The sequence below is a fragment of the Thalia democratica genome, chromosome 6 (assembly GCF_965202585.1).
Source record: "Thalia democratica chromosome 6, ktThaDemo2.hap1.1, whole genome shotgun sequence".
NCBI classification, from domain to species: domain Eukaryota; kingdom Metazoa; phylum Chordata; class Thaliacea; order Salpida; family Salpidae; genus Thalia; species Thalia democratica.
Genome location: NC_139170.1, coordinates 67,529,363 through 67,543,389, shown reverse-complemented (window position 1 = coordinate 67,543,389; position 14,027 = coordinate 67,529,363).

The window sequence follows — 14,027 nt, the reverse complement described above, 5'->3', positions numbered from 1 at the left end:
GCGTATCGTAGCCAATACATTAAACAACATATTTGCAAAGTTTTAACTGTTTTAGTCAAGAATTGTTTGTGTAAGAGTGCTAAAACGTATGGATTATACATTGACGAAAGCAAGCATAGGTGTTTTTTAATGTAAAAAGTTCAGAAGACTGTAAAATTTTTTCTAATCAATTTTATGCAAAAATAAAAAAAGTGTGTCGTAGCCAATACATTAAACAACATGTTTGCAAAGTTTTAACTGTTTTAGTCAAGAATTGTTTGTGTAAGAGTGCTAAAACGTATAGATTATACATTGACTAGTAAAAAGTTCAGAAGACTGTAAAATTTTTTCTAAACAATTTTAAGCAAAAATAAAAAAAGCGTGTCGTAGCCAATACATTAAACAACATGTTTGCAAAGTTTTAACTGTTTTAGTCAAGAATTGTTTGTGTAAGAGTGCTAAAACGTATGGATTATACATTGACTAGTAAAAAGTTCAGAAGACTGTAAAATTTTTTCTAAACAATTTTAAGCAAAAATAAAAAAAGCGTGTCGTAGCCAATACATTAAACAACATGTTTGCAAAGTTTTAACTGTTTTAGTCAAGAATTGTTTGTGTAAGAGAGCTAAAACGTATGGATTATACATTGACTAGTAAAAAGTTCAGAAGACTGTAAAATTTTTTCTTAACAATTTTAAGCAAAAATAAAAAAAGCGTGTCGTAGCCAATACATTAAACAACATGTTTGCAAAGTTTTAACTGTTTTAGTCAAGAATTGTTTGTGTAAGAGTGCTAAAACGTATGGATTATACATTGACTAGTAAAAAGTTCAGAAGACTGTAAAATTTTTTCTAAACAATTTTAAGCAAAAATAAAAAAAGCGTATCGTAGCCAATACATTAAACAACATATTTGCAAAGTTTTAACTGTTTTAGTCAAGAATTGTTTGTGTAAGAGTGCTAAAACGTATGGATTATACATTGACGAAAGCAAGCATAGGTGTTTTTTAATGTAAAAAGTTCAGAAGACTGTAAAATTTTTTCTAATCAATTTTATGCAAAAATAAAAAAAGTGTGTCGTAGCCAATACATTAAACAACATGTTTGCAAAGTTTTAACTGTTTTAGTCAAGAATTGTTTGTGTAAGAGTGCTAAAACGTATAGATTATACATTGACTAGTAAAAAGTTCAGAAGACTGTAAAATTTTTTCTAAACAATTTTAAGCAAAAATAAAAAAAGCGTGTCGTAGCCAATACATTAAACAACATGTTTGCAAAGTTTTAACTGTTTTAGTCAAGAATTGTTTGTGTAAGAGTGCTAAAACGTATGGATTATACATTGACTAGTAAAAAAATTAGAAGACTGTAAAATTTTTTCTAAACAATTTTAAGCAAAAATAAAAAAAGCGTGTCGTAGCCAATACATAAAACAACATGTTTGCAAAGTTTTAACTGTTTTAATCAAGAATTGTTTGTGTAAGAGTGCTAAAACGTATGGATTATACATTGACGAAAGCAAGCATAGGTGTTTTTTAATGTAAAAAGTTCAGAAGACTGTAAAATTTTTTCTAAACAATTTTAAGCAAAAATAAAAAAAGCGTGTCGTAGCCAATACATTAAACAACATGTTTGCAAAGTTTTAACTTTTTTAGTCAAGAATTGTTTGTGTGAGAGTGCTAAAACGTATGGATTATACATTGACGAAAGCAAGCATAGGTGTTTTTTAATGTAAAAAGTTCAGAAGACTGTAAAATTTTTTCTAAACAATTTTAAGCAAAAATAAAAAAAGCGTGTCGTAGCCAATACATTAAACAACATTTTTGCAAAGTTTTAACTGTTTTAGTCAAGAATTGTTTGTGTAAGAGTGCTAAAACGTATGGATTATACATTGACTAGTAAAAAGTTCAGAAGACTTTAAAATTTTTTTTAAACAATTTTAAGCAAAAATAAAAAAAGCGTGTCGTAGCCAATACATTAAACAACATGTTTGCAAAGTTTAAACGGTTTTAGTCAAGAATTGTTTGTGTAAGAGTGCTAAAACGTATGGATTATACATTGACTAGTAAAAAGTTCAGAAGACTGTAAAATTTTTTCTAAACAATTTTAAGCAAAAATAAAAAAAGCGTGTCGTAGCCAATACATTAAACAACATGTTTGCAAAGTTTTAACTGTTTTAGTCAAGAATTGTTTGTGTAAGAGAGCTAAAACGTATGGATTAAACATTGACGAAAGCAAGCATAGGTGTTTTTTAATGTAAAAAGTTCAGAAGGCTGTAAAATTTTTTCTAATCGATTTTAAGCAAAAATAAAAAAAGCGTGTCGTAGCCAATACATTAAACAACATGTTTGCAAAGTTTTAACTGTTTTAGTCAAGAATTGTTTGTGTAAGAGTGCTTAAACGTATGGATTATACATTGACTAGTAAAAAGTTCAGAAGACTGTAAAATTTTTTCTAAACAATTTTAAGCAAAAAAAAAAAAGCGTCTCGTAGCCAATACATTAAACAACATGTTTGCAAAGTTTTAACTGTTTTAGTCAAGAATTGTTTGTGTAAGAGTGCTAAAACGTATGGATTATACATTGACGAAAGCAAGCATAGGTGTTTTTTAATGTAAAAAGTTCAGAAGGCTGTAAAATTTTTTCTAAACAATTTTAAGCAAAAATAAAAAAAGCGTGTCGTAGCCAATACATTAAACAACATGTTTGCAAAGTTTTAACTGTTTTAGTCCAGAATTGTTTGTGTAAGAGTGCTAAAACGTATGGATTATACATTGACTAGTAAAAAGTTCAGAAGACTGTAAAATTTTTTCTAAACAATTTTAAGCAAAAATAAAAAAGCGTGTCGTAGCCAATACATTAAACAACATGTTTGCAAAGTTTTAACTGTTTTAGTCAAGAATTGTTTGTGTAAGAGTGCTAAAACGTATGGATTATACATTGACTAATAAAAAAATTAGAAGACTGTAAAAATTTTTCTAAACAATTTTAAGCAAAAATAAAAAAAGCGTGTCGTAGCCAATACATAAAACAACATGTTTGCAAAGTTTTAACTGTTTTAATCAAGAATTGTTTGTGTAAGAGTGCTAAAACGTATGGATTATACATTGACGAAAGCAAGCATAGGTGTTTTTTAATGTAAAAAGTTCAGAAGACTGTAAAATTTTTTCTAAACAATTTTAAGCAAAAATAAAAAAAGCGTGTCGTAGCCAATACATTAAACAACATGTTTGCAAAGTTTTAACTTTTTTAGTCAAGAATTGTTTGTGTGAGAGTGCTAAAACGTATGGATTATACATTGACGAAAGCAAGCATAGGTGTTTTTTAATGTAAAAAGTTCAGAAGACTGTAAAATTTTTTCTAAACAATTTTAAGCAAAAATAAAAAAAGCGTGTCGTAGCCAATACATTAAACAACATTTTTGCAAAGTTTTAACTGTTTTAGTCAAGAATTGTTTGTGTAAGAGTGCTAAAACGTATGGATTATACATTGACTAGTAAAAAGTTCAGAAGACTTTAAAATTTTTTTTAAACAATTTTAAGCAAAAATAAAAAAAGCGTGTCGTAGCCAATACATTAAACAACATGTTTGCAAAGTTTAAACGGTTTTAGTCAAGAATTGTTTGTGTAAGAGTGCTAAAACGTATGGATTATACATTGACTAGTAAAAAGTTCAGAAGACTGTAAAATTTTTTCTAAACAATTTTAAGCAAAAATAAAAAAAGCGTGTCGTAGCCAATACATTAAACAACATGTTTGCAAAGTTTTAACTGTTTTAGTCAAGAATTGTTTGTGTAAGAGAGCTAAAACGTATGGATTAAACATTGACGAAAGCAAGCATAGGTGTTTTTTAATGTAAAAAGTTCAGAAGGCTGTAAAATTTTTTCTAATCGATTTTAAGCAAAAATAAAAAAAGCGTGTCGTAGCCAATACATTAAACAACATGTTTGCAAAGTTTTAACTGTTTTAGTCAAGAATTGTTTGTGTAAGAGTGCTTAAACGTATGGATTATACATTGACTAGTAAAAAGTTCAGAAGACTGTAAAATTTTTTCTAAACAATTTTAAGCAAAAAAAAAAAAGCGTCTCGTAGCCAATACATTAAACAACATGTTTGCAAAGTTTTAACTGTTTTAGTCAAGAATTGTTTGTGTAAGAGTGCTAAAACGTATGGATTATACATTGACGAAAGCAAGCATAGGTGTTTTTTAATGTAAAAAGTTCAGAAGGCTGTAAAATTTTTTCTAAACAATTTTAAGCAAAAATAAAAAAAGCGTGTAGTAGCCAATACATTAAACAACATGTTTGCAAAGTTTTAACTGTTTTAGTCAAGAAATGTTTGTGTAAGAGTGCTAAAACGTATGGATTATACATTGACTAGTAAAAAGTTCAGAAGACTGTAAAAATTTTTTTTAACAATTTTAAGCAAAAATAAAAAAAGCGTGTCGTAGCCAATACATTAAACAACATGTTTGCAAAGTTTTAACTGTTTTAGTCAAGAATTGTTTGTGTAAGAGTGTTAAAACGTATGGATTATACAATGACGAAAGCAAGCATAGGTGTTTTTTAATGTAAAAAGTTCAGAAGGCTGTAAAATTTTTTCTAAACAATTTTAAGCAAAAATAAAAAAAGCGTGTCGTAGCCAATACATTAAACAACATATTTGCAAAGTTTTAACTGTTTTAGTCAAGAATTGTTTGTGTAAGAGTGCTAAAACGTATGGATTATACATTGACTAGTAAAAAGTTCAGAAGACTGTAAAATTTTTTCTAAACAATTTTAAGCAAAAATAAAAAAAGAGTGTCGTAGCCAATACTATAAACAACATGTTTGCAAAGTTTTAACTGTTTTAGTCAAGAATTGTTTGTGTAAGAGTGCTAAAACGTATGGATTATACATTGACGAAAGCAAGCATAGGTGTTTTTTAATGTAAAAAGTTCAGAAGGCTGTAAAATTTTTTCTAAACAATTTTAAGCAAAAATAAAAAAAGCGTGTCGTAGCCAATACATTAAACAACATGTTTGCAAAGTTTTAACTGTTTTAGTCCAGAATTGTTTGTGTAAGAGTGCTAAAACGTATGGATTATACATTGACGAAAGCAAGCATAGGTGTTTTTTAATGTAAAAAGTTCAGAAGGCTGTAAAATTTTTTCTAATCAATTTTAAGCAAAAATAAATAAAAGCGTGTCGTAGCCAATACATTAAACAACATGTTTGCAAAGTTTTAACTGTTTTAGTCAAGAATTGTTTGTGTAAGAGTGCTAAAACGTATGGATTATACATTGACTAGTAAAAAGTTCAGAAGACTGTAAAATTTTTTCTAAACAATTTTAAGCAAAAATAAAAAAAGCGTGTCGTAGCCAATACATTTAACAACATGTTTGCAAAGTTTTAACTGTTTTAGTCAAGAATTGTTTGTGAAAGAGTGCTAAAACGTATGGATTATACATTGACGAAAGCAAGCATAGGTGTTTTTTAATGTAAAAAGTTCAGAAGACTGTAAAATTTTTTCTAAACAAATTTAAGCAAAAATAAAATAAGCGCGTCGTAGCCAATACATTTAACAACATATTTGCAAAGTTTTAACTGTTTTAGTCAAGAATTGTTTGTGTAAGAGTGCTAAAAGGTATGGATTATACATTGACTAGTAAAAAGTTCAGAAGACTGTAAAATTTTTTTTAAACAATTTTAAGCAAAAATAAAAAAAGCGTGTCGTAGCCAATACATTAAACAATATATTTGCAAAGTTTTAACTGTTTTAGTCAAGAATTGCTCGTGTAAGAGTGCTAAAACGTATGGATTATACATTGACGAAAGCAAGCATAGGTGTTTTTTAATGTAAAAAGTTCAGAAGGCTGTAAAATTTTTTCTAATCAATTTTATGCAAAAATAAAAAAAGCGTGTCGTAGCCAATACATTAAACAACATGTTTGCAAAGTTTTAACTGTTTTAGTCAAGAATTGTTTGTGTAAGAGTGCTAAAACGTATGGATTATACATTGACTAGTAAAAAGTTCAGAAGACTGTAAAATTTTTTCTAAACAATTTTAAGCAAAAATAAAAAAAGCGTGTCGTAGCCAATACATTAAACAACATGTTTGCAAAGTGTTAACTGTTTTAGTCAAGAATTGTTTGTGTAAGAGTGCTAAAACGTATGGATTATACATTGACGAAAGCAAGCATAGGTGTTTTTTAATGTAAAATGTTCAGAAGGCTGTAAAATTTTTTCTAATCAATTTTAAGCAAAAATAAAAAAAGCGTGTCGTAGCCAATACATTAAACAACATGTTTGCAAAGTTTTAACTGTTTTAGTCAAGAATTGTTTGTGTAAGATTGCTAAAACGTTTGGATTATACATTGACTAATACAAAGTTCAGAAGACTGTAAAATTTTTTCTTAAAAATTTTAAGCAAAAATAAAAAAAGCGTGTCGTAGCCAATACATTAAACAACATGTTTGCAAAGTTTTAACTGTTTTAGTCAAGAATTGTTTGTGTAAGAGTGCTAAAAGGTATGGATTATACATTGACTAGTAAAAAGTTCAGAAGACTGTAAAATTTTTTTTAAACAATTTTAAGCAAAAATAAAAAAAGCGTGTCGTAGCCAATACTATAAACAACATGTTTGCAAAGTTTTAACTGTTTTAGTCAAGAATTGTTTGTGTAAGAGTGCTAAAACGTATGGATTATACATTGACTAGTAAAAAGTTCAGAAGACTGTAAAATTTTTTCTAAACAATTTTAAGCAAAAATAAAAAAAGCGTGTCGTAGCCAATACATTAAACAACATATTTGCAAAGTTTTAACTGTTTTAGTCAAGAATTGTTTGTGTAAGAGTGCTAAAACGTATGGATTATACATTGACGAAAGCAAGCATAGGTGTTTTTAATGTAAAAAGTTCAGAAGGCTGTAAAATTTTTTCTAATCAATTTTATGCAAAAATAAAAAAAGCGTGTCGTAGCCAATACATTAAACAACATGTTTGCAAAGTTTTAACTGTTTTAGTCAAGAATTGTTTGTGTTAGAGTGCTAAAACGTATGGATTATACATTGACTAGTAAAAAGTTCAGAAGACTGTAAAATTTTTTCTAAACAATTTTAAGCAAAAATAAAAAAAGCGTGTCGTAGCCAATACATTAAACAACATATTTGCAAAGTGTTAACTGTTTTAGTCAAGAATTGTTTGTGTAAGAGTGCTAAAACGTATGGATTATACATTGACGAAAGCAAGCATAGGTGATTTTTAATGTAAAAAGTTCAGAAGACTTAAAAAATTTTTCTAATCAATTTTATGCAAAAATAAAAAAAGCGTGTCGTAGCCAATACATTAAACAACATGTTTGCAAAGTTTTAACTGTTTTAGTCAAGAATTGTTTGTGTAAGATTGCTAAAACGTTTGGATTATACATTGACTAGTAAAAAGTTCAGAAGACTGTAAAATTTTTTCTTATTAATTTTAAGCAAAAATAAAAAAAGCGTGTCGTAGCCAATACATTAAACAACATGTTTGCAAAGTTTTAACTGATTTAGTCAAGAATTGTTTGTGTAAGAGTGCTAAAACGTATGGATTATACATTGACTAGTAAAAAGTTCAGAAGACTGTAAAATTTTTTCTTAAAAATTTTAAGCAAAAATAAAAAAAGCGTGTCGTAGCCAATACATTAAACAACATGTTTGCAAAGTTTTAACTGTTTTAGTCAAGAATTGTTTGTGTAAGAGTGCTAAAACGTATGGATTATACATTGACTAGTAAAAAGTTCAGAAGACTGTAAAATTTTTTTTAAACAATTTTAAGCAAAAATAAAAAAAAGCGTGTCGTAGCCAATACATTAAACAACATGTTTGCAAAGTTTTAACTGTTTTAGTCAAGAATTGTTTGTGTAAGAGTGCTAAAACGTATGGATTATACATTGACTAGTAAAAAGTTCAGAAGACTGTAAAATTTTTTCTAAACAATTTTAAGCAAAAATAAAAAAAGCGTGTTGTAGCCAATACATTAAACAACATATTTGCAAAGTTTTAACTGTTTTAGTCAAGAATTGTTTGTGTAAGAGTGCTAAAACGTATGGATTATACATTGACGAAAGCAAGCATAGGTGTTTTTTAATGTAAAAAGTTCAGAAGACTGTAAAATTTTTTCTAATCAATTTTATGCAAAAATAAAAAAAGCGTGTCGTAGCTAATACATTAAACAACATGTTTGCAAAGTTTTAACTGTTTTAGTCAAGAATTGTTTGTGTAAGAGTGCTAAAACGTATGGATTATACATTGACTAGTAAAAAGTTCAGAAGACTGTAAAATTTTTTCTAAACAATTTTAAGCAAAAATAAAAAAAGCGTGTCGTAGCCAATACATTAAACAACATGTTTGCAAAGTGTTAACAGTTTTAGTCAAGAATTGTTTGTGTAAGAGTGCTAAAACGTATGGATTATACATTGACGAAAGCAAGCATAGGTGTTTTTTAATGTAAAAAGTTCAGAAGGCTGTAAAATTTTTTTTAATCAATTTTATGCAAAAATAAAAAAAGCGTGTCGTAGCCAATACATTAAACAACATGTTTGCAAAGTTTTAACTGTTTTAGTCAAGAATTGTTTGTGTAAGATTGCTAAAACGTTTGGATTATACATTGACTAGTAAAAAGTTCAGAAGACTGTAAAATTTTTTCTAAACAATTTTAAGCAAAAATAAAAAAAGCGTGTCGTAGCCAATACATTAAACAACATGTTTGCAAAGTGTTAACTGTTTTAGTCAAGAATTGTTTGTTATGAGTGCTAAAACGTATGGATTATACATTGACGAAAGCAAGCATAGGTGATTTTTAATGTAAAAAGTTCAGAAGTCTGTAAAATTTTTTCTAATCAATTTTAAGCAAAAATAAAAAAAGCGTGTCGTAGCCAATACATTAAACAACATGTTTGCAAAGTTTTAACTGTTTTAGTCAAGAATTGTTTGTGTAAGATTGCTAAAACGTTTGGATTATACATTGACTAGTACAAAGTTCAGAAGACTGTAAAATTTTTTCTTAAAAATTTTAAGCAAAAATAAAAAAAGCGTGTCGTAGCCAATACATTAAACAACATGTTTGCAAAGTTTTAACTGTTTTAGTCAAGAATTGTTTGTGTAAGAGTGCTAAAAGGTATGGATTATACATTGACTAGTAAAAAGTTCAGAAGACTGTAAAATTTTTTTTAAACAATTTTAAGCAAAAATAAAAAAAGCGTGTCGTAGCCAATACATTAAACAACATGTTTGCAAAGTTTTAACTGTTTTAGTCAAGAATTGTTTGTGTAAGAGTGCTAAAACGTATGGATTATACATTGAGCAGTAAAAAGTTCAGAAGACTGTAAAATTTTTTCTAAACAATTTTAAGCAAAAATAAAAAAAGCGTGTCGTAGCCAATACATTAAACAACATATTTGCAAAGTTTTAACTGTTTTAGTCAAGAATTGTTTGTGTAAGAGTGCTAAAACGTATGGATTATACATTGACGAAAGCAAGCATAGGTGTTTTTTAATGTAAAAAGTTCAGAAGGCTGTAAAATTTTTTCTAATCAATTTTATGCAAAAATAAAAAAAGCGTGTCGTAGCCAATACATTAAACAACATGTTTGCAAAGTTTTAACTGTTTTAGTCAAGAATTGTTTGTGTAAGAGTGCTAAAACGTATGGATTATACATTGACTAGTAAAAAGTTCAGAAGACTGTAAAATTTTTTCTAAACAATTTTAAGCAAAAATAAAAAAAGCGTGTCGTAGCCAATACATTAAACAACATGTTTGCAAAGTGTTAACTGTTTTAGTCAAGAATTGTTTGTGTAAGAGTGCTAAAACGTATGGATTATATATTGACGAAAGCAAGCATAGGTGTTTTTTAATGTAAAAAGTTCAGAAGGCTGTAAAATTTTTTCTAATCAATTTTATGCAAAAATAAAAAAAGCGTGTCGTAGCCAATACATTAAACAACATGTTTGCAAAGTTTTAACTGTTTTAGTCAAGAATTGTTTGTGTAAGATTGCTAAAACGTTTGGATTATACATTGACTAGTAAAAAGTTCAGAAGACTGTAAAATTTTTTCTTATTAATTTTAAGCAAAAATAAAAAAGCGTGTCGTAGCCAATACATTAAACAACATGTTTGCAAAGTTTTAACTGTTTTAGTCAAGAATTGTTTGTGTAAGAGTGCTTAAACGTATGGATTATACATTGACTAGTAAAAAGTTCAGAAGACTGTAAAATTTTTTTTAAACAATTTTAAGCAAAAATAAAAAAAGCGTGTCGTAGCCAATACATTAAACAACATGTTTGCAAAGTTTTAACTGTTTTAGTCAAGAATTGTTTGTGAAAGAGTGCTAAAACGTATGGATTATACATTGACGAAAGCAAGCATAGGTGTTTTTTAATGTAAAAGTTCAGAAGACTGTAAAATTTTTTCTAAACAAATTTAAGCAAAAATAAAATAAGCGTGTCGTAGCCAATACATTAAACAACATATTTGCAAAGTTTTAACTGTTTTAGTCAAGAATTGTTTGTGTAAGAGTGCTAAAAGGTATGGATTATACATTGACTAGTAAAAAGTTCAGAAGACTGTAAAATTTTTTTTAAACAATTTTAAGCAAAAATAAAAAAAGCGTGTCGTAGCCAATACATTAAACAACATGTTTGCAAAGTTTTAACTGTTTTAGTCAAGAATTGTTTGTGTAAGAGTGCTAAAACGTATGGATTATACATTGACTAGTAAAAAGTTCAGAAGACTGTAAAATTTTTTCTAAACAATTTTAAGCAAAAATAAAAAAAGCGTGTCGTAGCCAATACATTAAACAACATATTTGCAAAGTTTTAACTGTTTTAGTCAAGAATTGTTTGTGTAAGAGTGCTAAAACGTATGGATTATACATTGACGAAAGCAAGCATAGGTGTTTTTTAATGAAAAAAGTTCAGAAGGCTGTAAAATTTTTTCTAATCAATTTTATGCAAAAATAAAAAAAGCGTGTCGTACCCAATACATTAAACAACATGTTTGCAAAGTTTTAACTGTTTTAGTCAAGAATTGTTTGTGTAAGAGTGCTAAAACGTATGGATTATACATTGACTAGTAAAAAGTTCAGAAGACTGTAAAATTTTTTCTAAACAATTTTAAGCAAAAATAAAAAAAGCGTGTCGTAGCCAATACATTAAACAACATGTTTGCAAAGTGTTAACTGTTTTAGTCAAGAATTGTTTGTGTAAGAGTGCTAAAACGTATGGATTATACATTGACGAAAGCAAGCATAGGTGTTTTTTAATGTAAAAAGTTCAGAAGGCTGTAAAATTTTTTTTAAACAATTTTAAGCAAAAATAAAAAAAGCGTGTCGTAGCCAATACATTAAACAACATGTTTGCAAAGTTTTAACTGTTTTAGTCAAGAATTGTTTGTGTAAGAGTGCTAAAACGTTTGGATTATACATTGACTAGTAAAAAGTTCAGAAGACTGTAAAATTTTTTCTAAACAATTTTAAGCAAAAATAAAAAAAGCGTGTCGTAGCCAATACATTAAACAACATGTTTGCAAAGTTTTAACTGTTTTAGTCAAGAATTGTTTGTGTAAGAGTGCTAAAACGTATGGATTATACATTGACGAAAGCAAGCATAGGTGTTTTTTAATGTAAAAAGTCCAGAAGGCTATAAAATTTTTTCTAATCAATTTTAAGCAAAAATAAAAAAAGCGTGTCGTAGCCAATACATTAAACAACATGTTTGCAAAGTTTTAACTGTTTTAGTCAAGAATTGTTTGTATAAGAAGGCTAAAACGTTTGGATTATACATTGACTAGTAAAAAGTTCAGAAGACTGTAAAATTTTTTCTAAACAATTTTAAGCAAAAATAAAAAAAGCGTATCGTAGCCAATACATTAAACAACATGTTTGCAAAGTTTTAACTGTTTTAGTCAAGAATTGTTTGTGTAAGAGTGCTAAAACGTATGGATTATACATTGACGAAAGCAAGCATAGGTGTTTTTTAATGTAAAAAGTTCAGAAGGCTGTAAAAGTTTTTCTAATCAATTTTAAGCAAAAATAAAAAAAGCGTGTCGTAGCCAATACATTAAACAACATGTTTGCAAAGTTTTAACTGTTTTAGTCAAGAATTGTTTGTGTAAGAGTGCTAAAACGTATGGATTATACATTGACTAGTAAAAAGTTCAGAAGACTGTAAAATTTTTTCTTAACAATTTTAAGCAAAAATAAAAAAAGCGTGTCGTAGCCAATACATTAAACAACATGTTTGCAAAGTTTTAACTGTTTTAGTCAAGAATTGTTTGTGTAAGAGTGCTAAAACGTATGGATTATACATTGACGAAAGCAAGCATAGGTGTTTTTTAATGTAAAAAGTTCAGAAGGCTGTAAAATTTTTTCTAATCAATTTTAAGCAAAAATAAAAAAAGCGTGTCGTAGCCAATACATTAAACAACATGTTTGCAAAGTTTTAACTGTTTTAGTCAAGAATTGTTTGTGTAAGAGTGCTAAAACGTATGGATTATACATTGACGAAAGCAAGCATAGGTGTTTTTTAATGTAAAAAGTTCAGAAGACTGTAAAATTTTTTCTAAACAATTTTAAGCAAAATAAAAAAAGCGTGTCGTAGCCATTACATAAAACAACATATTTGCAAAGTTTTAACTGTTTTAGTCAAGAATTGTTTATGTAAGAGTGCTAAAACGTATGGATTATACATTGACTAGTAAAAAGTTCAGAAGACTGTAAAATTTTTTTTAAACAATTTTTAGCAAAAATAAAAAAAGCGTGTCGTAGCCAATACATTAAACAACATGTTTGCAAAGTTTTAACTGTTTTAGTCAAGAATTGTATGTGTAAGAGTGCTAAAACGTATGGATTAAATATTGACTAGTAAAAAGTTCAGAAGACTGTAAAATTTTTTCTAAACAATTTTAAGCAAAAATAAAAAAAGCGTGTCGTAGCCAATACATTAAACAACATGTTTGCAAAGTTTTAACTGTTTTAGTCAAGAATTGTTTGTGTAAGAGTGCTAAAACGTATGGATTATACATTGACGAAAGCAAGCATAGGTGTTTTTTAATGTAAAAAGTTCAGAAGGCTGTAAAATTTTTTCTAATCTATTTTAAGCAAAAATAAAAAAAGTGTGTCGTAGCCAATACATTAAACAACATGTTTGCAAAGTTTTAACTGTTTTAGTCAAGAATTGTTTGTGTAAGAGTGCTAAAACGTATGGATTATACATTGACTAGTAAAAAGTTCAGAAGACTGTAAAATATTTTCTAAACAATTTTAAGCAAAAATAAAAAAAGCGTGTCGTAGCCAATACATTAAACAACATGTTTGCAAAGTTTTAACTGTTTTAGTCAAGAATTGTTTGTGATAGAGTGCTAAAACGTATGGATTATACATTGATTAGTAAAAAGTTCAGAAGACTGTAAAATTTTTTCTAAACAATTTTAAGCAAAAATAAAAAAAGTGTGTCGTAGCCAACACATTTAACAACATGTTTGCAAAGTTTTAACTGTTTTAGTCAAGAATTGTTTGTGTAAGAGTGCTAAAACGTATGGATTATACATTGACTAGTAAAAAGTTCAGAAGACTGTAAAATTTTTTCAAAACAATTTTAAGCAAAAATAAAAAAAGCGTGTCGTAGCCAATACATTAAACAACATGTTTGCAAAGTTTTAACTGTTTTAGTCAAGAATTGTTTGTGTAAGAGTGCTAAAACGTATGGATTATACATTGACGAAAGCAAGCATAGGTGTTTTTTAATGTAAAAAGTTCAGAAGGCTGTAAAATTTTTTCTAATCAATTTTAAGCAAAAATAAAAAAAGCGTGTCGTAGCCAATACATAAAACAACATGTTTGCAAAGTTTTAACTGTTTTAGTCAAGAATTGTTTGTGTAAGAGTGCTAAAACGTATGGATTATACATTGACGAAAGCAAGCATAGGTGTTTTTTAATGTAAAAAGTTCAGAAGACTGTACAATTTTTTCTAAACAATTTTAAGCAAAAATAAAAAAAGCGTGTCGTAGCCAATACATTAAACAACATGTTTGCAAAGTTTTAACT